The sequence below is a fragment of the Nicotiana tabacum genome, chromosome 21 (genome assembly GCF_000715075.1).
Source record: "Nicotiana tabacum cultivar K326 chromosome 21, ASM71507v2, whole genome shotgun sequence".
Lineage (NCBI taxonomy): Eukaryota > Viridiplantae > Streptophyta > Magnoliopsida > Solanales > Solanaceae > Nicotiana > Nicotiana tabacum.
This window is the reverse complement of record NC_134100.1, coordinates 13,642,119-13,667,971: the sequence shown is the minus strand read 5'-3', so window position 1 is coordinate 13,667,971 and position 25,853 is coordinate 13,642,119. Positions and strand designations below refer to the sequence as shown.

The following is a 25,853-nucleotide window of genomic DNA, read 5'->3' as shown; positions in this document are numbered from 1 at the left end:
CAGGATAAGTTCGTACTGTATAGAGAACCAGATTCTCTAGCAGTTTCTACTGTAAGCAATAGACTATGCAACCAATCAGTACAAGGAATCAGGTTCTCTAATTATTACCACAGTAGCTCGACAGTAAGTAAAGAACATAGAGGATTTTTACGTGGAAAAATCCCAATGCAAGAGGACAAAAACCACAACCTACACTTGTAGGATTTCAACTTTACCAACTTGTAAAAACCTATTACAAGCCACTTTGTAATGACTCCATTACAAATAATTTAACTCAACTAACTTGTGGTACTTTTACCACAAGCCACTTTGTGACTCCCTAGTTACAAAGGATTTTACTAACTTGTGATGTTCTCACCACAAGCCACTTTGTCACTCTACAATTACAAAGGATTTTGTCACTCTAACTTGTAATAACTCTATTACAAGCCACTTTGTAATAACTCTATTACAAAGGCTTTACAACTCTACTAAATCTAGCCAAGACAAAAACTTGGAGGGTTTGTGATTTTGGGTTTTCTAAAACAACTTCTAAGAAAGCAAGTTAGGAGTTACAATTGAAGAACAAATAACAAAGACTTAACAAACCTAAGGACTTAAGACATCTTCAATCTTGGATCTGGTCCTTGAGGTTGAAGCAACTTTGTTCTTGAGAGAGGTTGTTCTTACACTTGAGAGAATATTTTCGTTTCTGATTTTGCAAGTCTTGGAGGAAGAATGTGTTGTGTCTTGCACCAGGTTTATACAACAAAAGGCATCACCTTAGTTATGTCAAATCTTGGTTAGTACATGCCTCTTCTCAATGGGAAGTGACTGCTGCACTGTCTGTTGCACTGTCTATTGCACTATTGCAGGCAGTCACTTTCTGTAGTTTCTTTCCAGCTATACTATTAACTTATACTTATGTTAGGGGAACACCAAGGTATCATGTCCCTAATCTGGTTCCTGTGAATCTAAAGACACACTGCCCCAATTATCTTGAGTCGATTAACTTGAATGATTGTACTAGGCATATTTAAGGTCCTTTTTCTGGTTGTCTCATGAAGTAAGTTATTTTACCTTCCTTGATTGTATTTATACTTGTGTGACATCACTTACAATGATGTAAGCAAGGTAGGTAAAAAGCCTTCCACAGAAAGTTAACTATTGCACTATTCCTGTAAAATAGCGTGTGCAAGCAGCAACTTTCATGCTGAAGAGTTGACTTCATACAGTCTCTCAGGAACTGGTAGGGACCTGTTCTCTTATCTGTTCCTTCCGCTCTTCCTCACTTGAGTCATCTCTATCAGCTTTGAGTACCAGATTCTTTTCTTTCTTTGGTTATCTTCTTTCACTGTCTATCTTCCTCTTCATCTCGTAGGTCTTCAGATTTCCTATCAGCTCTTTTATGGTCATCTCCTGCAAGTCCTTTGATTCAGCAAATAGCAGTCACCTTGTTTTCCCAAGGGCTGGATCCCAACCTGGAACTTTGTTATCTCAGGGTCTTGTAAATGTGTAACAGGTTCCTTATCTGGTTCTGGATAGTAATTTTGTTAGATCATCAAAACATAAAGTAAAGTACTTGTGCCCAAGGTACTTGTAACCTATCAATTTCCCCCTTTTTGAAGATGACAAACTTAAAATTGATATTCCCCCTGAGAACCAGATCTCCATATTGTTCCCCTTACGAATCAGCCATATTCCCCATGAGAACCAAACCTAAGGAGCTGATCATAACTGGTTTCTCAAGACTATTTGGCAAATCATCAAAACTCAAAGTACCATAACTTATCAATTTTCCCTTTTTGATGATGACAAACCCAAAATTGATATTCCACTTGAGAATCAGATTCCTCACATGTTTCTTGCGAATCAGACCTATAATCAACATATTATCAGCATTGTTCCCCCTGCGAAGCAAAGCTATCTCTTAAGAACCAGATTCCTCACATGTTTCCTCGCATTATCAGCAATGTTCCCCCTATGAAACAAAGCTATCTTTCATACACAACACAACATATCAATTCGATTATGTTCCTCCCCCATGCTGACACCTATATAACTTCCCCCTTTTGGAATCATAAAAAGAATAACAGAAGAAGCACAACCAAAAAGAAGTTCAACAACATTAACTCAGGCCACTTGGGCAACACATCATAAGCAGTAACAAGAACAACAAGTGAATGTCATGGCACAAAATAGAGTGATTGCCCATAGTGGAGTAATTATAACAAAAGCACAGTAGTTTCAATAATACATAATATGACAATTTAAATAACTAAAGTACCAATGTCACCAAATATAGGGATCAAAATAAGGTAAGAATTCAAGGGAATTTGGAAGGAGTGAAGGACATAGATCATTGGGCAGGAAGAAAAGTAAGGGGCTAAGGCTTTGATGAGTTTGTCCATTCGTTCATTTACTCTCCTTTGATCAATGATCCTCTGCTCTCTCAGTTCCTTTGCCTGTTTCCTCAATCTTTCGTTCTCGCCCTTTAACTTAGCGTTCTATTCTGCCGAGGGTCTACGAGGACCTGGTGCTCAACCTGTCTAAGTAAGTTGAACCATCAATCAGATCACCAAGAATCTCCCCAAGCTTCGTCTCATTCAAGAATAGACTCAGTCTCATGCACATATAGCATCATGTAAAACATAGAAGTCTGTTACTTCTTCTTCAAAAACATTGGGACTTGGAGGAACAACGAGGTAATTCTAGTTTTGGAACTCATCACTCCTCCTGATAGCACTCTTTGAGACTTCAAAGTCTTCTCCTTCCAAACCTAATGGCTCAACCTTTTGGTTCTGTAAGGAACTAGGTTTCTTACTTACACTACCCTTTCTATCCCTGAGTAGTCATGTCTCCCTTTTCTTCTTCTCAATCTGTTTACCCTTATCATCTGCTACATCTTTCTCAGCGAACCCCCCTCCCCCCTTTTTTAAAAAAAAATTCTTTCTTACAGGAAAAGATTTCATTTCATTCTCTCTTCCACAATCACATCAGCAGCTCACACCACTTCATCATCAATCAACCTACTTTTTATCAATCCTTTTTACTGATCGAAAGTTCGTTTATACACAAAACTCAAGGAGAAAAAGATTATCATTAAAATTAACTTCATGAGAAGGACTGGAGGGATCAGGTCCCTCATTCAGTCCTCACATTCACCAATTTCTCCATTCTTCAACATTTCTAGAAATCTAACCTTAAATTCAGCCTCACGCTCTAGAATATTAGATCTACCATGTTTCTTTTCAGCTACACTTCCATCAAAATCTACCAAAAACTTCTTGGGGTTTTGATTCTGATGGAGTTAGGTTTTTGGAAAGTGAGAGAGTTGGGTTCACTTCTGGCATATTTGGAAAGAAGGATTATTTTGAGACAAGGTTGATTTTGGTTTTGAAGAAAAGAATAGGTTTTATTTGGGTGTAAGATAGAGAAGTGCCATTTTGGGGGTAATGGATCAGTTCAGAAAAGGTTTAACATTTTGGATTTCACAAGGTAGGAGGAGAGGCAGGGCAAAGGCAGAAATAAATTAATGACATGACATTTCAGTAGCTTAAAAAGGCATATAAGTATTGGAGAGACTACTAACTTGAGTCACAAGAACCAGGTTCCTTGATAGTTTTTTGAAAATTTTGAGTAAAGACTCCTAGAAGTGCAATGTCACTCTTACTTGTTTTGCCCTGAAGCTGCCATATGTGTATACCTGTAACAGTATAGATTTGAGTTAGATGTCGCTGAAAAACACATTTTAGCATTGTACCTTTCCTTCTTAACATAGCCAATCATCGAGGGACTAGGTCCTCAGTTGAGCTTGATCAACCCCAACTCCAGACGATTTCTTTCAAAAAGTTCCCTACTCAGTGCCTTGGTGAAGATGTCTGCTACCTGATCCTTCGTCTTCTAGAACTTCATACAAATCAGAAACTTTTCAACATTGACCCTGAGAAAGGCAGCTGCAACATATTTTGTTTCAGCTGTTGAGAGAGCTACTGAGTTTTATTTCCTTGTACCCTATAAGATAAAACATGATCCGAGGAAACGAGCCATTCCAGATGTGCTTTTCCTGTTCACCAGATAGCCTGCGTAATCAGCGTCAACATAACCAATCAAGTCAGAGTTATCAACCAAGGGATAGTAGAGAACCAGGTCCTACATCCCTTTGAGATATCTTAGGATTCTCTTGGCAGCTTTCAGATGAGATTCCTTGGATTGGATTGAAACCCGGCACACAGACCCACACTAAAAACAATATCTGATCTGCTACAGAAGTGACCCTATGATACATCTATACATGGTTTGATTTATAGGGCAAACATGTTCATCCAGTCTAGACAAGTAGTTATGGCGATGGGAGTGTCAATGATTTTGATGTCTCCATGTCAAATCTCTTCAGCAGCTTCTTGCTTCACTTGTACATCTAAGAAAAAATTCAATTCCCCCATCGTACTCATTTCTAACTCACTTCCCATGAGTTATGCACATTCTTCATATTGGGAGTCAACTGTTGCTTCAAAGATGATTCCATCAACATAGATCTGCACAATGAGTAGGTTCCTTCCTGATTTCTTTCACACTAAGCACGGGAAGCCTGGCTTCTATAAAAGTTTTGTTAGTAGGTCATGGAACCAGGTTCCACATACTGTTCCTCTCAAGTTGACGGAGCTCTTCTTGCATAGCTGTAATCCAGTCAACATCTTCCACTGCTTCTTTAATATTCCTAGTCTTTATTTGAGAGAAAAAGGCTGAGAAGGCAAGTGAGTTTCTTGTTTTTGATCTGGTTTGAGTTTCTCAGCAGTTGGAGTTCCATGTATAGTATCCACAACTCTATTTTCTGCTTCAGATATTGTGATTGAGGGACCAGGTTCCTCTATGTCGGTTGGCATCTCATCTTCAATTCTGAGGAACAAGGTCCATGTAAATCTGGAGTAATCATCCATACTGACAAGAATATATACCTCTTTCCTCCTCTATTTGGCATCCTCATAGGTCCACATAGATCCATATGGAGGAGATCAAGTGGCCTTGAGATACTAACTTCCTTTTTGGGGTTGAAAGAGAATCTGACTTGCATTCCTTTTACACATGTATCACACACCCTGTGATCCTTGAAGCTTGATTTGAGCAGACCATGAACCAGGTCCTTCTTGACTAATTTGTTCAGCAATGTGAAACTTTCATGACCCAACCTTCTGTGCCATAGCTCAGCATTATCATTAATAACACTCAGACAGCCAAGATCCCCTTGTCACAGATTTGGAAAATACCCAGCAAAATCTCTTAGAGGACCAGGTACTCTACTTTTCGATAGAATCATATTGTTCCCGATCCTTCCAACTCCCAAAATATATCCCTTCTTTCCATTTTCAAAGGATACACTTCCTCATTGTAGGGCCTTCAGTGAAAGGAAATCATTTGTTCTTCCAGTCATGAGCTTCGAGCAGTCGTTATCCTTGTACCACTGTTGACTGCTCCCTTTCACTATTCCCTGCACACTTAAGTCAATGATTAGACTTAGGGTTCTTGGGTCCCTTATAATGATAGAACGGGCGGATCAAACTTCTTTTTGCCTATGCAGGCAGCACATATTTTCTTTTCAGGGAACCAGGTTCCTCATCAATACGCCTCTTTTCAACAAAAACTTTGTTTTTCTGCAAAGATTGAGTTTTAACTTTACAAGAGTCCTTGCAATGACCAGTTTGACCACAGTAAGTGCACAACCTATTATCAGCCACAGTTACATACTTCATATGGGGATTATAGGAGGTTTTAACCTTTGGGAACCCGATGCCTTGCTTGTTTCCACCATTACTCCTGTATATAGACGTTATCACATCAGAGGACCGGGTCCATTTTAGTGACTTATCAAGATTATTTTTAACCCTTTTTAAATCCTCCTGAAGTTGTCTATTCTTTTCAAGCTCAGCAACAAGACTTATTTTAATTTTCTTAAGATCACTCTCAAGCTCAAGTTGAGCCTTTTTAACCACTTCCTCTCCCTTAATGTTGTCCATCCATTTTTTGTTTGTTTTTTCGACAAGTTGTGTTCTCTAGTTACTTCTTCCATTTGTTCCCTTAAATCTTCAAAGGAAACTACCATATCATCCATTTCTTGCTCCGTAGCTGCAATTTTCTCTACTAGAGTATTCTTCTCTTTGCAAAGGTTCTATATGGTTTTCTTCAAGTCAACAACAACTACCATCAAATCATCTCTAGATTGTTCAGTATCTCCTAGATCTATGATTAAGGCATCATTATCATTAACAAAACTATAATGGGTATCAATTAGAATGTTTGCTAATGACATCAATTTCTTCGAAGAGTAGGACTTCAAATTTCTCTAAATATCCCTGAAATTTACCTCATCATTGTCATCCTCATCGAACTGAACCATCAATGCAAATAATGAATCATATTTATTTTTCATTGCCATCATGGAGCTGCTTCCTGCATCTGGTTCCCCTTCTGATTCACTAGAGGAGTCTCCCCATGCAGCAAGAGTTTGCTTCACAACATTGTCAGCTGCACTTTTTTGGCTGAATCGTTTGTTAGGAACCAGGTTCCTTTTTGCTACTTTGTCAGAGTTGTGTTTGTGATGTTCTTGTTCAGAAATGGGCAATCTTTGATGAAGTGTCTAGGCTTTCCACACTTATGACAACAATCATTTCCTTTGGAATTCCTGCCGGAACTTCCTTTCTTTGGGATCCCACCATTTTTGTGACCCATCTTCTAAAATCTTTGTGGTCTATTGGTTGATTGACTTTCCTCGAAGTTTGGTGGAGCATACATGTAGATCATTTCTAGGTGTTAACCTTTTAGAAAGAACTCGCTCTGATACTAATTGTTAGAAACTAAGTGTATACTAGACTGTATAGAGAACTGGGTTCTCTATGAGTTTCTACTGAAAATACTAAGGAACCAAACTGTATAGCAATCTAGTCCTATATCAGCTTGGTACAGTGCTAACTGCGTAACTAGCATGTAGATGAGACACAGGATAAGTTCCCACTATATAGAGAACCAGATTCTCTAGCAGTTCCTACTATAAGCAATAGACTGTGCAACCAATAGGTATAGGGAATCAGGTTCTCTAATTGTTACCACAGTAGCTTGATAGTAAGTAAATAACACAGAGGATTTTTACGTGGAAGAATCCCAACTCAAGGGGACAAAAATCACGACCTACACTTGTAGGCTTTCAACTTCACTAACTTGTAAAAACCTATTACAAGCCACTTTGTAATGACTCCATTACAAAGAATTTAACTCAACTAACTTGTGGTACTCTTACCACAAGCCACTTTGTGACTCCCTAGTTACAAAGGATTTTACTAACTTGTGATGCTCTCACCACAAGCCACTTTGTCACTCTACAGTTTCAAAGGCTTTTGTCACTCTAACTTGTAATAACCCTATTACAAGCCACTTTGTAATATTACAAAGGCTTTACAACTCGACTAACTCTAGCCAAGACACAAACTTAGAGGGTTTGTGATTTTGGGTTTCCTAAAATAGCTTCTAAGAAAGTAAGATAGGAGTTACAATTGAAGAACAAATAACAAAGACTCAACAAACCTAAGGACTTAAGGCATATTCAATCTTGGATCCGGTCCTTAAGGTTGAAGTAGCTTTGTTCTTGAGAGAGGTTGTTCTTGCACTTGAGAGAATATTTTCGTTTTTGATTTTGCAAGTCTTGAAGTAAGAATGTGTTGTGTCTTGCACTAGGTTTATACAACAAAAGACATCACCTTAGTGATGTCAAATCTTGGTTAGTACATGCCTCTTCTCAATGGGAAGTGACTGATGTACTGTCTATTGCACTGTCTATTGCATTATTGCATGCAGTCACTTTCTGCAGTTGCTGTCCAGCTGTACTGTTGACTTATACTTCTGTCATGGGAACACCAAGGTATCAGGTCCCTAATCTGGTTCCTGTAAATCTAAAGACACACTGCCAAGATTATCTTGAGTCGATTAACTTAAATGATTGTACCAAGCATGCTTCATGTCCTTTATCTGGTTCTCTTATGAAGTAAGTTATTTTACCTTCCTTGATTGTATTTATACTTGTGTGACATCACTTACAATAATGTAAGCAAGGTAGGTAAAAATCCTTCCACAGAAAGTTGATTGTTGCACTGTTCCTGTATAATAGCGTGTGCAGGCAGCAACTTTCATGCTGAAGAGTTGACTTCATACAATCTCCTCAGGAACTGGTAGGGACCTGTTCTCTCATCTGTTCCTTCCGCTCTTCCTCACTTGAATCATCTCTATCAGCTTTGAGTACCAGATTTTTTTCTTTCTTTGGTTATCTTCTTTCACTGTCTATCTTCCTCTTCATCTCGTAGGTCTTCAGATTTCCTATCAGCTCTTTTATGGTCATCTCCTGCAAGTTTTTGATTCAGCAAATAGCAGTCACCTTGCTTTCCCAAGGGTTGGATCCCAACCTGGAACTTTGTGATCTCGGGGTCTTGTAAATGTGTAACAGGTTCCTTATCTGGTTCTGGATGGTAAGTTTGTTAGATCATCAAAACATAAAGTAAAGTACTTGTGCCCAATGTAGACATGTGATTTTTGACCCTCCCCAAGATTTTTCATATTTTAGCACGTAAATATTTAATTTAGGCATAATATAGCTATTTCAACTATTTTTGACTTCTTTCCTTTATTTTCGTCATAAAAATGGAAAATTACAAAAATATTTTAGTTTACGTATCTTTCATAAATTTAAATAAAAAATATATATATAAATAGTACCGTATTTTTATCTTTACATAATCTTGAAAATACAAAAATATATAATAGTTTCATGTTAGTTTTTGCATTATGTAGTATTTTTATCTTATTTTAAAAAAAGACGATTAAAGTGTTGGATCATAATTTTAAGAGTTTTAGAACCCAGTTCTTGGCCCAATTCGGATTAGTTCATTAAGCCTAGGGACCCTTCTAGACTCTTCTTTGGAATAAAAACAAACAAAAAGACCCTAAGGACTAATACACAAAAGACCTAGGGACTAATTGGCAAATACACAAAAATACACCTAAACCTAGACTCTACCTATAAAGTAATGCTAAAAATAACTGAAAGGAAAAGAAGAAAAAAGGACACTTGGAAAAAGGAGGAGCGCAACTTTTCTAGGAGACTCACCCCCCCCCCAAACTTCATCTTCCTCATCCCCATTTTTTCAAAAAATAAATAAATCCCCCCTCCCCTCTTGAAAAATGATCGAGCTCTCATCTCCTTAAAAGAAAAGAAAAAAAGAGAAAAATGAAGCACTCCTAAGCACCAAGAACCAGCTTCCAGTTTCTCAAAATTAAAGGAATATTTGTAGATAGGATAATGGAATCACGTCGGAAGTGATTCGGTCTTCATCCCTTCATCTTCTATTTTCTCTTGAAAAATCCAGCGGTTTTTTTTCTTTTTCTTTGTCACTGTTGAACCAAATTTGTACCAGCTTAATCATTTGAGTTTTTCGGCGAGGTCTGCGATTTGTCGAGGCTCGAGGTCGCCGGAAGTGTCAAGGTTCTGTCGTTGGTTTTTCGGCTTGAGGTTCATCATTAGCTCACTTTGGTTTGTTGCATCAGAGGTTTCTTTCATTGTATGTGTTTAAGAATACGCAGTAATAAAGGTCCATCTCTTTTCCTTACCCACTGTTCCTTTTGATCTCCCAAGTTTAACTAAAATTGGTTTGTGTATATCCAGGCTTGCATATTGTTTGTATTGTGCTTATAACCGTCAAAGCTCTTAATTTGTATGTTGGAAGAGGATTGTGATGTTAAAGAGAATTCTCGGCTGCAGTACTATATATATGTGATGCTAAATTCACTGGTGTTGCTTATTTTAAAGGTGTTGCTTGCGTTTATGGCTAATTTGTTTGTACCAGTGAACATGTATTTCACCTTGGCAGAAAGACCACCAGGAAATCCAGTTTCACAACATTTAATATTCAATATTTGTCTTGGAAAATTTGTACTTTTAGTCACAGATTTCGATTTTGATCCTTGTGATTTAATATTCACATAACTGAACTTGTGCACATGTGATTCCTATTGAATCTTCATAAATTCAATGCACATAAATTCATTTTATTTTAGATTTTGTTGTCCTTATAGTTAGCCTTTCATGTAGCTAGATGTGGTTTAAATCATTACAAAATGCAATTGAATCGTATAGGTAAGCCATACTAAATAAGATAAATAGTTTATGGCCTTCCAAATGTAATTTGAACTCCCTTTTTAAATTAAAATCGAGGCATGCCATGCCAAATAAAATCTTTAATTGCATGACCCTCGTTTAATTGATTTTTTTTGTTTTGTTTATTTTGTTTTATCCTTAGAAACCGAGGCATGCCATTTAGCAAATTTTCCATGGCCCTCACAAAGTTGCAAACGCGTAGTCGCTTTAGACGCGTTATTTTAATAATTTACCCTCCTAAACTCGGGTGCGCATTTATGTGGCCCAAATCCAAAGCTCAACAATGTTAGATAGAATATGTCTAGGACCGCGAGTGCATTTATGTGACATGGTTCAAGGCGTGTTTTAATAACGTTGCAATCTTCTTAAAAATGAATAAAAGCGGTTAACAAGTTACAATTGAACTATAGGCTAAAACATGTGTTAAAATCAGATAATAGGCCAATTATAACAGTTGAGCGACCGTGCTAGAACCACAGAACTCGGGAGTGCCTAACACCTTCTCCCGGGTTAACAGAATTCCTTACACGGATTTCTGTGTTCGCAGACTTTAATACAGAGTCAACCTTTTCCTCGACTCGGGATTTGAACCGGTGACTTGGGACACCCTAAATTATCCCAAGTGGCGACTCTGAATCTTTAAATAAAATAATCCTGTTTCGGTTGTCAGTTTAAGTTGGAAAAAACTCCCTTGCCCCTTCCCGGGGTGTAGGTAAAAAGGAGGTGTGACAGCTCTGGCAACTCTGATGGGGATCGAACCCAGAATCTCTGGTTCAGGGTTCAAGAATTCGAGCTTAGAATAATTGTTATATTTGGCTTTTATTTATTATCTGATTTTTACACGTTGAGCCTAATGTGCTAATTGTCGCTTTTTACCACTTTGATATTATTTGAATTGTATATAAACTGTTACGAAACCCTTTTTTCTCATCTTCGGGGATGTGCACGCTGGCGTGACTCCCTATTCTGTTAGTGGCATACCTTGAAATAAGAAAGAGGCTCGGACAAGTTACAAAGCCGGATGGCCTTTTGGTTCCCGGTACGTAGCCCCCTCCTCGGCTCGAGTTGTCCGCTCGGGTACACAAGTCTAGAACAATATACCCAGGTTTTTAGCTTAGAATAACTCAGTCTCATCCCGGATCCCTAGTAGGAACGTTTGTTTGCATCATTTGCATTTTGACTTTGGAGACTCAACACAGGGTTTGGGTCTGTATAGGACAGGTGTACCTAAAATAACAGACCATCTTGATGCATCCTATGTGCTACATGTTGCATTTATTCAAGGGTAAAAAGGTCATTTGGCGGACCAATGATAATTGAGGGTAAATGAAAAAGAAAAAAAAAGAAAAAAAAAGAAAAAAAAATAGGTCTAATTATGTTTTCTGTCACATTATTGTTAAGAAAAGAAAAAAGAGCTTGAAATTTCAAAAAAAAAAAGATTTTGCACTTTTTCATCATTTTCCGAAAATCAGAAAATAAAAAAAAATGGAAAAAGAAGAAAATCCAAAAAGATTTTACATGTTTCATCATTTTTCAAAACAAAAAATAAAAAAATATTTTTCTCTGAATTAGTTGTTATTTTTATTTCTCGCCCGTATCCAATCTGCCCGAACTACGCATACCTGATTTTCGTCTTTCGGGGCGTGATACGTAGGCAACCCACATAGGGTCCGGTTTTCCTAGTAAATCTTAGGTTCTTGGCTTTGCGGAGTCATAGCCAAATTTTGCACTTCTAGCCACCTTTTGGCCAAATAAGCGAGTTTGCAAAAATCGCTTCAATCATGTCTTGCATGTGTCCAGTAGGGAGTGTTATTGTCTCACATAGTGTTGGTTTAAATTTTCTCATAAAGGTGTGGATTCACTTACCGGAGTATGAGCATGACAGATACCCCAGGACCACCGCATTTAGGAGTTGCTTAAGGAGATTTTTTATATTTGTTATTTTTATTTTATTTTTATGTTTTGACTATGTTTTTTTTTATGTCGTCTTTTACTTTCTAGTTTGGTACAGCAATGTCGAGTTTTTTGTTATTGTACTTTTTATTTTATATTTGAAAAGGTGTGGTATAAATCAAAAATCCAAAAAAAAAAAGAAGATATTTTGCATTTTTATATTTCCGTTAGAATTTTCTTTAGGAATACTACTCCTAGAAATTGAAAAAAAAATCGTTTGATGTGGTTTTTCCTTTAAGCAATTAATATTTAGAACTTAAAATAAAAATTTATTTTTATATTTCTTTTAGTATATTAGGACTAAAAAAGAAGAGAATTTTTGTTTTTAGTACCTCTTTAAAGGTTTCCTCTAAGATATTAATTCCAAAAATCCAAAAAAAAAAAGATTTCTTTTGAGGTCATAGAAAAAAAATTCTTTTATTTTTACTAGATTTAGGACATTGTACATAGAAGAAATAAGATACCCTATCTTCTATTTATTTTTAAAATTTCTCCTTTAGGTAATTAAAAATTGAAATCCCAAAATAGTTTTTATCTTTTTCATTTCTCGTTACGAAGTTTTTCTTCACGGATGTCAAATGAAAATTCAAAAAAAAAAGAGTCAAAAAAATATCTTTCTCTTCTAGGATTTTTCCTTAATAGAGTATTTGTTTTCAAAAAGAAAAGAAAAAGAAAAAAAATCCGTTAAGCTTGAGTTTAGAATAGGTTATAGAACATTAAGTCTAGAAAATTCAAAAAAAGGTTTTGCTTCTTTTATTTCTCTTTTCTCATCAGATTAGTCATTAAGGTAAAAAAGGGGAGAATGTTAGTTTGTTTTCTATATTCCTGATTTTCCCGAACTACGCAAAGATTTAATTCATGTGGCGTCATGATACGTAGGCAACCTACATAGGGTTCGATCGAATCATTTTTTTTATTTATTAAAGGAAAAAAAACAACCAAAAAAAGGAGATGAAATCATGGGATGTGAGATATGAGAGAAAGAAAGAGTGATGAATAAAAAAGGAAAAATGAAGGAAAATGAGCAAGCCAGCAAGTGCTAGAAAAGCAAAGAAAAGAGAGGTTGAAATGAACAAATTGGGATGATGTCAACTGACCTTTGTACCCTCGAAGTCATTTTAGAACCGATAACTGTGGCTAGGTGCATTGCACATAAAGTGAGATTATCTTATGTTAAATGCCTTAACGCTAACGTAATGGCTTCATTTTGTTATATTCATAGCATAAGGGTGGTTGGTTTGTGGTTTTAAAGTGGTAACTCTTCTCTACAACATAAAGTCAAAAGGCAATGGCAGACAACAACAGAACTGATTTGGTTGATACTGGCGCTCGAAAGTAGTTGGTTGAACAGGACAATGGGTTGGTTGAAGAGGTAAAGATGTTAAAACAACACATGGCTGACATGCATCAGGCTTGGATAACTGGGAAGACGCCACCCCCGCTACCACCTAGCTTCCTAGATGTTGCCCTTACCCAAACTCCGGACACAATGCCAGATGATCCTCCATACTCTCCAGATCCACCCGTTTATCTCCAAGCTCATGATGCCCAATGTTACCCCTCAGAGGTTGCCCACAAGGTTCCCTACTCATACAAACAAGGCCCCAAGGATGAGCCTCATGTTGAAAATGAAAGGTTCACAGGAAGAAAAGGGAAAGATGGGGCACCCAGGAGGTTGAAAGGCATAGAACAGTCCTTAAAGAACAAGCAAGGAATGGGATACCAGGGAAACATGGCTTACAAAGAATTGTCTATGTCCCCTGATGTTCGCCTGCCCGCGGGGTTTAATGTGCCAAAATTTAACTTGTATGATGGGTGTGGGGATCTGGTAGCCCACCTGAAGGTTTATTGCAGTGAAGTGAGAGGTGTTGGAGAGAAAGATGACTTGATGATGGCGTATTTCAGTGAGAGCCTGACTGGGGCAGCTTTGGACTGGCATGCTCGTCAAGATGTTGGTAAGTGGCCTACATTGGGTGACATGGCTCAAGATTTTGTTCAAAACTTTCAATACAAATCAGGAGTTACCCCAGACCGCTCCTACATATATAGAATGGGAAAGAAATCGGAGGAAAGCTTTAGAGAGTTTGGGCTCAGATGGAGGGAGCAGGCTGCTCGAGTCAATACCCCGATTGGTGAAGAAGAAACGGTTGAGCTTTTCCTACAAGCCTAGGGTCCGACCTACTTCAGTCATTTGATCCCGTCCCTGGGGAAGCCCTTCAATGATGTGTTAAAAATGGGGGAGCTAGTAGAAGAGGGAATCAAGTCAGACAAAATCATGAGTTGTTCGAAAAACATTCAGAACATCCCAATAATCTTAGGTGGAAGAAAGAGAAACAAAGAAGATGATCCAATGGGCTTTCCCGATCAACACTTCCAGCCTCAACATTGTCCCCACGAATATCCTTATGCACCCGATGATCTTCCCCAATGCCACTTCTCTCCACAGAACCCCCAAAGTCATACATCACTCTCCCAGTACCCAGCTTCACAAAATGCCTATCTACCTCCACGAGCCTACCGAAAACCCCCTGGATCAGGTTTCCGACTCAATCAAGCCTTTAAGAACGAGAGGTTACGGAAGAAGAAAACCTTCACTCCCTTGGGAGAGTCATATGCCAGTCTGTTCCAGAGGCTAAGGATATTGGACATGTTGAAGCCGACCCAGATAAAAATGTCAGACCCTCTTCCAAAGAAGTTTGATTTTTCTCAAAGGTGCGCATATTGCTCGGATGCCCCAGGGCATGACATAGAGAAGTGTTGGAATCTGAAGAACGCAATTCAGAAGCTTATTGATGCAGGCGACATTGTTGTGCAAAATCCAGATGCAGCAGACACTAGCCAAAGTCTGTCACCTGTGCATAATGAGACGCATATGGTGGGTATGATTTATTTTGAAAAGGAATGTGAGAATTCTTCTGGGATCCTTGGAGGTCCACGTGCTACGAAGCTTTCAGCGCTATCAAAGGTTGATCCTAAGAATGAGCAGGCAAAGGGAACCTAAAGACAATCGGTTCAGAACAATGTGATGGAGGCTTGTGAAGGTCCTAACATTGTTGATGCAGAAGTCAGTGGCTAATATGTTGAGTTTGATGATTAGAAAGACGCTCTTTCTTGGTTTGCAGGGAGGAGTTTTGGTGGTTTATTTTGTTGTCATTTCTGTTGTCCGGGTTATTTCAGGGTTGTAGTCCGGATATTGTCTTGTGACTCAAACCCTTCTATCCTTTTATTTTGCTTAGTTTGTTTAGTCATAATAGCCCGTTTAATATTTTCTAGGTTTGTAACCCCAGTTTGGTTTGTTTGTTTTGTTGTCCAAACCCTTTCACCATCTGTCTAATGCAATTTTTTGTTTTCTGTGATTTATAGTCATTTTCGTTTAGTTCTCTTTACTTTTATAGTTCTTTTCCTGTTGAATCTAGTGTCGTAACTCTCAGCCTGGTTTTAAAAGTCAGTTTAATCACGAAGCAATGAAACAATGTTGAAGATATAAGGACATTTGAGGGAACTAAGTAAAGGCATTTTGAGATCACTTCAAGTCCAAATTGTGTGAAACTGGGACAGATAGGACATAAAGAAACCCTATTGAAATGCATCCTGCCACATCGGGTCGAAGCTGAAGGCAAGTTCGCCCCAAATATACAGGGGGTCGTTCGTGATGATGAGAGTGAGAGTGTTGTCCAATGATGCTTTGTATTTAATAGAGATAGAAGGCAAATGTGTAAAAATGGCTATCAATTTTGATGCAGTCAAAATATATTTTGTATGATTTCCTTGGTTAAGTTGTGTTTGTTTGTACTTGGCATGTTTGAAGATTGGAATGACGAAGGCATTTTGTTTTGCTATCTAAACACTTTGTCCTTTGTTACCCTTTTTAAGCCTTATTTATTTCTTTTTTATACCCCTCTTTTGGAATCAGTAGTAAAGTTCAGAAATGCAAGTGCAAAATGTAAGTAAAGGACAAAGAGAAAAAGAGAAAGAAAAGAATGAAAAGTAAAAGAAGAAAAAAAGAAGAAGAAAAAGAGAGGAATAAACAACAAAAAGAAAAACAAAAAGAATAAAAGAAGAGAAAGAAAAAGAAAAGAAAAATCACAACAAACAAAGTAATTTCTATGACATGAACTACGTTCGACCTCATTCCTTTTAAGGATACGTAGGCAGCCTCACGGTTCGGTCCCATCAAAATAAAAATTCAAAAGTCCCCAAGCAAAGAAACTGGGGCAGAAGTTGTGGTTGTTGTAAGATATCTAATTCCAAAAGTTGTAAATTTGGCCCTTTTAAGCTGTTTTTGAGCCTTTATGATACCCTTTCTTTCTAACCCCATCCAAAAGCCCACATTATGGTCCAAAGAAAGACCTTCCGATCAATCTTTGTGTAGTGCCAAGGCAAACGAGTTAGAGGTATGATTCACATCAGGGGCAACACTCCGTTCTACACAAGGAAAACAAAAAGGAGAGAGTCTTATCGGTGAAAACCTCCACAGGCACCATAAGGAGACAGTAAGTTGAGAGAAAGAACAAAATGAGAGAGGCTTGATGGTGAAAACCCTTCGGGCATTACAAGTCGAGTAAGGATCATGAATCAGATTGGAAAATCGGAGCATTGAAGCCCAGTTTCACGGCAAAGAGGTACAATAAGAGTTGAACATCGGACTTGCTTGGCAGATTAGGCCATTTAATCCAAAGGTGCATGTCATGGTCATTAGAGTTGGTATCCACATCGATAGGTTTCTACTTTGTAGTTTTCTTGTTGGGTATCATCTCTTTCTTTTTGTCCTTTATTCTATTCCTTTTGTCTTATTTACTTCCTTTTCCTAAGTCTGTTTGGTCAAAATAAGTGAGAAATGACTTCAAAATTTGCCACCAGCTTTCCAATTGCACAAAATGGGATCTGGCCAGCACATTAAAGTGACATAAGTTAGGAAAGAACAATGTGCGCACTGATTTGGTAACAATCAACATACTTTGGGATTCATGTGAAATACAAAGGTTTGGTATATATCAATTCATGAACAATGCAACAGATGGATGGTGTAAGGTGAACGGATCAAAGGTATTTTCTGTGATAAGATTAACAAAGAAAGTGGTTAACCAGTGACAAGCAAGGTCTTCCAAGCAGAAATCAAAGTTATCAGGGCAAGTGAAGGAGCAATAGACCTCAAGGCCAATGCCGGTGGGTTAAGTCAGGAAAGAACAACATGCACATTGAGTGGACAATAATTGACGTGCTTTGGGATTCATGTGAGACACAAAGGTTGGTAAATTTCAGTTCATGAGTAATGCAACAGATAGAGGGTTTTGGGTCTGAACGGAGAAGAGGTATTTTCTGTGATAAGGATGGCAGAGAAAGTGATTAGTCAAGGAACAAGTAAGGTCTTCGGGTGGAAATCAGTTATCATGAGAAGTAAAGGAGCAACCGCCCTCAAAGTCAAGGCCACAAACCAACCACCATATTTTAAACTGATAAGATTTTTCTTTGATTTGAAACAGGGGCAGAAAATTTCATTTGTTCCAGAGAAATCCTCCCCTGGGGAAAGGCAAGCACCAGACAGGTTGACTTGTGATTTTCAGAACCCTCCTAGATAATGGGATTTAATCTTAAAAATTCTCAAGATCCTCCTGAACAATGGGACTTAGGTAAAATTCAAAACGTTCATGAGTAACAAGATCTAGCATAGGCTCTACCTTGAGGAAATATAAGTTTGGCTTTGAAGTTTTCATGCTTAGGATAAGATTCAATTTGAAATTTTCAAGACCCTCCTGAATAATGGGACTTAGTTTAATACCTCCCTTAGATGCTAAGATTTAGCATAAGTTTCACCGTTAGAAAGTTGAATTTAGCTCTGAAATTTTCACCCTTAAGATGAGATTTAATTTTAAATTTTCAGGACCCTCCTGGATAATGAGATTTAATTGTAAAATTTCAAGGACCTCCTGGATAATGGGATTTAGTTTTTAAATTTTCAGGACCCTCCTGGATAATGAGATTTAGTTTTTAAATTTTCAGGACCCTCCTGGATAATGAAATTTTATTGTAAATTTCAGGGCCCTCCTGGATAATGGGATTTAATTTTAAATTTTAAAACTCTCCTAGATAATGGGATTTAATTTTAAAAGTTCTCAGGACCCTCCTGGATAATGTGATTTAGTTTTTAAGTTTTTAGGACCCTCCTGGATAATGGGATCTAGTTTTTAAATTCTCAGGACCCTCTTGGATAATGAGATTTAATTTAAAATTTTCAGGACCCTCCTGGACAATGGGATTTAGTTTTTAAGTTTTCAGGACCCTCCTGGATAATGGGATCTAGTTTTTTTCAGGACCCTCCTGGATAATGGGATTTAATTTTAAATTTTCAGGACCCTCATGGATAATGGGATTTAATTTAAAATTTTCAGGACCCTCCTAGATAATGGGATCTAGTTTTTAAATTCTCAGGACCCTCCTAGATATTGGGATTTAATTTTTCGTTGTCAGGACCCTCCTGGATAATGAGATTTAATTTTAAAATTTCCAGGACCCTCCTGGATAATGGGATTTAGCTTTTTAAGTTTTCAGGACCCTCCTGGATAATAGGATCTAGGTTTTACGTTCGGGACCCTCCTGAATAATGGGATTTAGTTTTTTAAGTTTTCAGGACCCTCGTGGATAATTGTATCTAGTTTTAAATTTTCAGGACCCTCCTAGATAATGGGATTTAATTTAAAATTTTCAGGACCCTCCTGGATAATGGGATCTAGTTTTTAAATTCTCAGGACCCTCCTGGATAATGAGATTTAATTTAAAATTTATAGGACCCTCCTGGACAATGGGATTTAGTTTTTTAAGTTTTCAGGACCCTCCTGGATAATGGGATCTAGTTTTTAAATTTTCAGGACCCTCCTGGATAATGGGATTTAATTTAAAATTTTCAGGACCCTCCTGGATAATGGGATTTAGTTTTTAAAATTTTCAGGACCCTCCTGGATAATGAGATTTAATTTTAAAATTTCAGGGCCCTCCTGGATAATGGGATTTAATCTTAAAAATTTTCAGGACCCTCATGGACTTAGTTAAAATTCAAAACGTTCATGAGTAACAAGATCCAGCTAGGCTCTACCGTGAGGAAATATAAGTTTGGCTTCGAAGTTTTCATGCTTAGGATAAGATTCAATTTGAAATTTTAAGGACCCTCCTGAATAATGGGACTTAGTTTAATACCTCCTTTAGATGCTAAGATTTAGCATAAGTTTCACCGTTATGAAGTTGAATTTAGCTCTGAAATTTCACCATTAAGATGAGATTTGATTTTAAATTTCAGGACCCTCATGGATAATGGGATTTAGTTTTAAGGTCTTCATAGATAACAAGATTTAGCGGAAGTCATACCTTTAGGAAATATAACTTAGATTTAAAACTGTCATATAAATCGGAGTTTTCAGGACCCTCCTGGATAATGGGATCTAGCTTTAAAGTTATTTGAGATTTTCTGGTAATATGATTCAATTAACACCCACAGATGCGCCCAACACCAAACTGGGGCAGAAGTTTTTCTTTGTTTTGTCTATTTTGTTGAAGCCAGGCACCCACCTGGAGAACAAGGGAATACATTTCAAGTTCAGCAATCAGGCGCCCACCTGGAGAACAAGGGAATACATTTCAAGTTTCGGCAATCAGGCGCCCACTTGGAGAATAAGGGAATACAATTCAAGTTTTGGAAATCAGGCGCCCACCTGGAGAACAAGGGAATACATTCAAGTTTCAGCAATCAGGCACCCACCTAGAGAACAAGGGAATACATTTTTCAAGTTCAGTAATCAGGCGCCCACCTGGAGAATAAGGGAATACAATTCAAGTTTTGGAAATCAGGCGCTCACCTGGATAACAAGGGAATACATTTTGAGTTTTGGAAATTAGGCGCCCACCTGGATAATAAGGGAATACAATTCAAGTTTTGGAAATCAGGCGCCCACCTGGAGAACAAGGGAATACATGTCAAGTTCAGCAATCAGGCGCCCACCTGAAGAACAATGGAATACAGTTCAAGTTCAGCAATCAGACGCCCACCTAGAGAACAAGGGAATACATTTCAAGTTCAGCAATCAGGCGCCCACTTGGAGAATAAGGGAATACATTTCAAGTTCAACAATCAGGCGGCCACCTGGAGAACAAGGGAATACATTTCAAGTTCAGCAATCAGGCGCCCACCTGGAAAATAAGGGAATACATTTCAAGTTTCAGTAATCAGGCGCCCACCTGGAGAACAAGGGAAGACAGTTCAAGTGTCAAGGGAAAGTAGTTCCAAAGGAAGACAGTTCAAGATTTGGCAATCAGGCACCCACCTGTAAAACAAGGGAATTCACTTTAGAATGCAATTCAAGTCAGCAAAAAAAAAAGCTCGAGGCAGGAATGCGAGTCAACAGTCCGAGATGATCAACAGAAGTTAGTCACAATCCAAAATAAAAAGAAAAAAAACAAAAAGAAAGACAAGAAGTGAATCCAAATGCAGAAGTTAATGAAAGATATGAGATGCTCAAGACATGGCTGAGGTCACAAGCTCTGCATGTCCCATCTTGATTTGAAAAAGCTGAAGAAGATTGAACCAACACATGTGGCTAACAAGCATTAAGATTCAGATTAGGTTCCGCATGAAGAACCAACCAAGACTCAAGATCAAGCTTCAGAAGACTCATAGATAGGAATCTTATAACTTGTAGCTGATATGCTTAGTTAGTCTTTTTCATTTTTGATTTTAATGTAATAACGGGATCGCGGACCAGAACCTCGGCAGAACGGCACCTCGACCGGCTCTCCACCTCGGTATACTCCATCATTTCACTCACCTCTGAACTATACGTGACCTGATTCCTTTATAGCCACGGATATATAGGTAGCTCAGATACCAGGGCTCGGTCACATTTCCATTTTCTCTTAGTTTTAGACTCTCCCAAATAAGGGTCGGGTCAAAAAACCTGTCTAGTCGTTCTTTGTCCGAAAATACTTCGCGTTTCCAGTCAAAGAGGGACAGCTGTAGACATGTAATTTTTGACCCTCCTCAAGATTTTTTATATTTTAGCACGTAAATATTTAATTTAGGCCTAATATAGCTATTTCAACTATTTTTGACTTCTTTCCTTTATTTTCGTCATAAAAATGGAAAATTACAAAAATATTTTAGCTTACGTATCTTTCATAAATTTAAATAAAAAATATATACAAAAATAGTACCTTATTTTTATCTTTACATAATCTTGAAAATACAAAAATATATAATAGTTTCATGTTAGCTTTTGTATTGTGTAGTATTTTTATCTTATTTTAAAAATGAGTCAATTAAGGTGTTGGATCACAATTTTAAGAGTTTTAGAGCCCGATTTTTGGCCCAATTCGGATTAGTCCATTAAGCCTAGGGACCCTTCTAGACTCTTCTTTGGAATAAAAACAAATAAAAAAGACCCTAAGGACCTAATACACATAAGACCTAGGGACTAATTGGCAAATACACAAAAATACACCTAAACCTAGACTCTACCTATAAAGTAATGCTAAAAAAAAGCTGAAAGGAAAAGAAGAAAAAAAGGACACTCGGAAAAAGGAGGAGCACAGCTTTTCCAGGAGACTCACCCCCCCCCCCCAAACTTCATCTTCCTCATCCCCATTTTTTCAAAAAATAAAGCCCCTTCCCCTCTTGAAAAATGATCGAGCTCTCATCTCCTTAAAAGAAAAAAAAAAGAGAAAAACGAAGCACTCCTAAGCTCCAAGAACCAGCTTCCAGTTTCTCAAAATTAAAGGAATATTTGTAGATAGGATAATGGAATCACGTCGGAAATGATTCGGTCTTCATCCCCTTCATCTTCTGTTTTCTCTTGAAAAATCCAGTGTTTTTTTTTCTTTTTCTTTGTCACTGTTGAACCAAATTTGTACCAGCTTAATCATTTGAGTTTTCCGGCGAGGTCTGCGATTTGTAGAGGCTCGAGGTCACCGGAAGTGTCGAGGTTCTGTCCGTTGGTTTTTCGGCTTGAGGTTCATCATTAGCTCGCTTTGGTTTGTTGCATCAGAGGTTTCTTTCGTTGTATGTGTTTAAGAATACGCAGTAATAAAGGTCCATCTCTTTTCCTTACCCATTGTTCCTTTTGATCTCCCAAGTTTAACTAAAATTGGTTTGTGTATATCCAGGCTTGCATATTGTTTATATTGTGCTTATAACCGTCAAAGCTCTTAATTTGTATGTTGGAAGACGATTGTGATGTTAAAGAGAATTCTCGGTTGCAGTACTATATATATGTGATGCTAAATCCACTGGTGTTGCTTTGTTTAGAGGTGTTGCTTGCGTTTATGGCTAATTTGTTTGTACCAGTGAACATGTATTTCACCTTGGCAGAAAGACCACCAGGAAATCCAGTTTCACAACATTTAATATTCAATATTTGTCTTGAAAAATTTGTGCTTTTAGTCACAGATTTCGATTTTGATCCTTGTGATTTAATATTCACATAACTGAACTTGTGCACATGTGATTCCTAATGAATCTTCATAAATTCAATACACATAAGTTCATTTTATTTTAGTTTTTGTTGTCCTTATAGTTAGCCTTTCATGTATCCAGATGTGGTTTAAATCATTACAAAATACCATTGAATCGTATAGGTGAGCCGTACTAAATAAGATAAATAGTTTATGGCCTTCCAAATGTAATTTGAACTCCCTTTTTAAATTAAAATCAAGGTGTGTCATGCCAAATAAAATCTTTAATTGCATGGCCCTCGTTTAATTGATTTTTTTTGTTTTGTTTGTTTTGTTTTATCCTTAGAAACTGAGGCGTGCCATTTAGCAAATTTTTTGTGGCCCTCGCAAAGTTGCAAACGCGTAGTCGCTTTAGGCGCGTTATTTTAATAATTTACCTTCCTAAACTCGGGTGCGCATTTATGTGACCCAAATCCAAAACTCAACAATGTTAGATAAAATATGTCTAGGACCGCGGGTGCATTTATGTGACGTGGTTCAAGGCGTGTTTTAATAACTTTTTGCAATCTTCTTAAAAATGAATAAAAGCGGTTAATAAGTTAAAATTGAACTATAGGCTAAAACATGAGTTAAATCAGATAATAGGCCAATTATAACAGTTGAGCGACCGTGCTAGAACCATGGAACTCGGGAGTGCCTAACACCTTCTCCCGGGTTAACAGAATTCCTTACCCGGATTTCTGTGTTCGCGGACTATAATACAGAGTCAACCTTTCCTTGACTCGGAATTTGAACAGGTGACTTGGGACACCCTAAATTATCCCAAGTGGCGACTCTGAATCTTTAAATAAAATAATCCTGTTTCGGTTGTCAGTTTAAGTTGGGAAAAACTCCCTTGCCCCTTCCCGGGGTGTAGGTAAAAAGGAGGTGTGACACCCAAGGTATTTTTAACCTATCAATAAGCCACAACCTTACCATTCTGCATCATCACACAACCCAATCCAACGCCTGAAGCGTCATAATAGATAACGTAACTATCGGTCCCTTCTAGAAGCGTTAGAATCGGTACTAACGTTAATATGTCCTTTAATACCTCAAAACTCCGTTCACAAGCATTGGCCCATTGAAACTTTGCTCCCTTCTGAATCAACTTTGTCAAAGGTGCTGAAAGGGAAGAAAATCCTTCCACAAATCTCCTGTAATAACCTGTCAAACCGAGAAAGCTACGAACCTCTGTCGGTGTTGTGGGTCTAGGCCAAGTCTTTAATGCCTAAATTTTGTATGTATCCACCCGGATGCCTTCACCCTAAATGATATGCCCAAGAAAAGTTATAAAGTTCAACCAGAATTCAAATTTAGAAAATTTTGCATACAACTTCCCTTCTTGTAGAACTCTGAGCACAGTATGCAGATGATCAGCATGCTCATCCTCTGAACGAGAATACACCAATATATCATCGATAAATACAATTATGAACAGATCTAAAAAAGGCCTGAACACACGGTTCATTAAATCCATGAATACTACTAGGGCATTGGTCAGACCGAACGACATAACCCGAAACTCAAAGTGCCCATATCTAGTCCTGAATGCTGTCTTCAAAATATCTTCATCCTTAACCCTTACCTGATGGTACCCGGACCTCAAGTTTATCTTTGAAAAATACTTGGCATTTTGCAACTAATAAAATAAATCATCAATTCTCGGGAGCGGGTACTTATTCTTAATTGTCACCTTATTCAGCTGCCTATAATCAATACACATTCGTAAATAACCATCTTTCTTTATTACAAACAAAACAAGTGCTCCCCACGGTGACGTACTAGGTTTGATAAAACCTTTTTCAAGCAAGTCCTTTAGTTGTTCTTTCAACTCTTTCAGCTTTACGGGGGCCATTCTATAGGGAGGAATAGATATTGGGTGAGTATCTAGTAGTAGGTCGATAGAAAACTCAATTTCTCACTCTGGCAGGAAACCCAGAAGCTCATTGGGAAAAACATCGAGAAACTCATTAACCACAGGGATGGACTGAATGATTGGTGACTCTACTTCCACATCCTGAACCTGAACTAAGTGATAAATACAACCCTTTCTGATCATCTTCCTTGCCTTGAGATAGGAAATAAATCTACCTCTCGGCGATGCCGTGTTACCTTTCCACTCCAAAACAGGCTCCCCTTGAAATTGAAATCGAACTATCATTGATCTAAAATTAACGTTGGCATGACAAGAAGCCAACCAATCCATACCCATTATAACATTAAATTCTACTTTATCTAACTCGATTAAGTCTGCTATGGTAGGTCGACCATGAACTACTATTATACAACCCCTATATACTTGCTTAGCTATCACGGAGTCCTTAACAAGTGTAGATACCTCAAAAGGTTTAACCAATTTAGGTTTTATTCAAAACTTACAAGCAACTAGCGGAGTAATGTATGATAAGGTGGAACCTGGGTCAGTCAGTGCATATACATCATATGAGGAGATTGATAATATACCTGTAACAACATCAGGCGGTGACTCCTGGTCCTATCGTCCTGCCAATGCATAAATGCGATTTTGAGGGCTGCTTGAGCTAGATGCTCCACTTTTGCCTCTACCACGACTCATTGGTGCTTGGGAACCTTGCCCAGGAGGGCGTACTGATGATGATGAACCAGCTTCAGATCCCAACAGCTGATCTATACTTGCATCACCTCTCGTCGGACAATCCCTCATAGCGTGGCCCGGATAACCGCAAGTATAACAAACACCTAATCCCATACGGCACTGCCCGGTATGCTGCTTACCATATTGAGTACACCGTGGCAAGGGTGGCCTCATCTGATTTGACTTACCCCTATACTGAGAACCTGAGGCCCTGAAATTATGACCAGACCCTGAATATGTAAAACTATCAAATCTCTTACTACCCAACTGAGGGGGTGCACTAGTCGAGGGTTGGGATGGATACCTCGAGTATTGTTGCCTCTGACCACCTCGAAACTCACTAGAAGGACCCGAAGACCTCGGTCTCTTATTTTGGGCCCTATCATGCTCACGATTGGCCCTCTGTTTTTGTTTACACTCCTCTACACTCTGAGCATATGCTTGAATACGAGAAATATCCATGTATGGCTGAAATGAGATCGACATACAATCGTTAACCAAGTAAGGCTCTAATCCCATTACGAACTGGTGAACCTGATCCTCCATCTTAGATACAATAGTGGGAGCATACCTAGCCAACGAATCAAACTGAAGACCATACTCCCGAACACTCATGTTATCCTACCGAAGGGTCAA

The 25,853-nt window shown here is 38.1% G+C and overlaps 1 long non-coding RNA gene across 1 annotated transcript; it reads left to right on the top strand.

The window, feature by feature from the left end:
* The first annotated feature begins 9,147 nt into the window (after window positions 1-9,147).
* On the top strand, window positions 9,148-10,070 carry LOC142175447 (uncharacterized). The gene is made up of 2 exons (XR_012704503.1): window positions 9,148-9,608; window positions 9,683-10,070. It is a non-coding gene; the product is annotated as an uncharacterized LOC142175447 (long non-coding RNA).
* The last annotated feature ends 15,783 nt before the right edge of the window (window positions 10,071-25,853 follow it).